Source organism: Perognathus longimembris, chromosome 6, assembly GCF_023159225.1.
Source record: "Perognathus longimembris pacificus isolate PPM17 chromosome 6, ASM2315922v1, whole genome shotgun sequence".
Classification (NCBI taxonomy): Eukaryota; Metazoa; Chordata; class Mammalia; order Rodentia; family Heteromyidae; genus Perognathus; species Perognathus longimembris.
In genome coordinates, this window is record NC_063166.1 from 30,693,363 (window position 1) to 30,695,907 (window position 2,545).

A 2,545-nucleotide genomic window follows, 5' to 3' on the forward strand; every position below is an offset into this window, starting at 1 on the left:
ATAAAGCATTCATGAATTACCATCACATTCAAGACCATGAGACATGATTAAGGGGCCACAAATCTGTGGTGTAGAAGACACTAATATACAGATTAAAGGTATGGAAAACCCATATACATGAGGCCCTGGGTTCGATTCCCCAGCACCACATATACAGAAAATGGCCAGAAGTGGCGCTGTGGCTCAAGTAGCAGAGTGCTAGCCTTGAGCAAAAAGAAGCCAGGGACAGTGCTCAGGCCCTGAGTTCAAGGCCCAGGACTGGCCAAAAAAATATATATGGAAAACCTATTCAATAAATTTAATAGCAGAACATTTCCTAAATCCAGGGAAAGAAATAGACATCCAAGTTATAGGAGTCATTTGGAACCCCAAATTAAAATGACCAGAAAAAGAATCTCTTCAAATCATATTACATTTAAAATGCCAAAAGTACAGAAAAAATTAAAAATACGGAAATCTTCAAGACAAAAGTGCCAAGTTATTTACAAAAGCAAACCTATTTGGCTTTGTTTTTCTTTTTGCCAGTCCTGGGGCCTGAGCACTGTCCTGTCTTCTTTTCGCTCAAGGCTAGCACTCTACCACTTGAGCCACAGCTCCACTTCCGGCTTTTTGTATATATGTGGTACTAAGGAATCGAACCCTGGGCTTCATGTATATGAGGTGAGCACTTTACCACTAGGCCGTATTCCCAGCCCCCATACCTACTTGAATAATAGCAGGTTTTCTGAAATCCAGGAGGATGTGGATAGACATATTTCAGGCCACCAGAAGAAAAATGCCCACCAAGTCCAGAAAAGGTATCTTTTAAAATCAATCAAGACTTGTAATCTTAAACTAAAGTAACTGAGGACCACAAAGCCAACATTGCAGAAGATATTTTTTAAATATCTTCCACAAAAAAAAAGAGGAAAAAAAAGATATGCACAGGGCTGGGGATATAGCCTAGTGGCAAGAGTGCCTGCCTCGGATACACGAGGCCCTAGGTTCGATTCCCCAGCACCACATATACAGAAAACGGCCAGAAGCGGCGCTGTGGCTCAAGTGGCAGAGTGCTAGCCTTGAGCGGGAAGAAGCCAGGGACAGTGCTCAGGCCCTGAGTCCAAGGCCCAGGACTGGCCAAAAAAAAAAAAAAAAAAAGATATGCACAAGCATGAGTTTGCAAAAGAATAATTCTCCATAGAAGAATAGATAAACATATGAGAGGTAGGAAAGAATCAAACATCATTAATTCAATATATCAGCAAATCACCAAGATAAAGGAGGAAGTTGGTAATGTAATTAGTATTAAAAAGGCATTTAAGGGGCTGGGAATATGGCCTAGTGAAGCCCTGGGTTCAATTCCCCAGCACCACATATGCAGAAAACGGCCAGAAGTGGTGCTGTGGCTCAAGTGGCAGAGTGCTAGCCTTCAGCAAAAAGAAGCCAGAGACAGTGCTCAGGCCCTGAGTCCAAGCCCAGGACTAGCAAAATAAAAAAAAAAAAAAGGCATTTCAACAATCACCTAAAATGCAAATGGAAGAAACACTTCACTGGGGAAAACCAAAGCAAAACAAACAAACAAAAACACCAGGAGACTTAGAGTGAGTGAACGAATAGAAAACAATATTCCAAGCATACAAAATCTGATTGCAAAAAGTGGTTATATTCTTATCTGATAAACTAGACTGAGCCAAAATTGGTCATAAGGGATTTTTTTTATCTCTTTATGGATACTTTTATTTTGTTTATTTTTATTTATTTTTCCCTGATTTTTCCCCTTATTTATTGTTAAAGTGATTTGTACCAAGGCCTAATGTATGAAACTGTAAGCTCTCTGTACATCACTTTGACAGTAAAAAAAGGGATTTTATCGCTTCTTGGCCTTTTGGCTAAAATCAAGTGTAGAATCTGTTCTTATCAGTTTAATAAATAAGGGATTTTTTTAAGTCACTGCATATTAACAAAGGAACAACCCATCAAAATTATGCAACATTGGGCCACTGAACAATATGTAACTTGCATCAGTGCACCCAATTTCATTATAAAATACAATGAAATAAACTAATGCAGTTGGAATGAAGAGGCAGATAGGTACAGATACAACAGCATGAGATGAATTGAATATCCCATTCTCATAAATAGATCATTCAGATTAATAATAATAAGTATTGATGAGGATTGGGAAAAAAGAAATGATTATACGCTGTTAGTAGAAATGTAAGTTAGTGTACCATAGTAAAATTCAGTATGGAGAGGCTTCAAAACACTAAAAATATGTCTAGTATATAATCAAGTTATATGTAACTATCACTCCTTGGTGTCACTCCTTGATGTATAGCCAGCATATAATAAATATATATGCACATTCATGTTTACTATGAAGCCATACAAAATAGCCAACATATGCAGTCATCTTCAAAAAAAAATGTGTTCTTTATACATACCGGAGTGTTATTCAACCATAAAGAACAAGATCATGTTGTTTGCAGAAAAATGGATGGAACTGAACATCATGTTACGAGAAAAGATCTAGACTAAAAAAGTTAAATATCACATTTTCTACACT

General features: G+C 37.5%; 1 pseudogene; it reads left to right on the forward strand.

Moving 5' to 3' along the window:
- Positions 1-1,848: 1,848 nt before the first annotated feature.
- On the forward strand, positions 1,849-2,021 carry LOC125354046 (annotated as a pseudogene).
- The last annotated feature ends 524 nt before the right edge of the window (positions 2,022-2,545 follow it).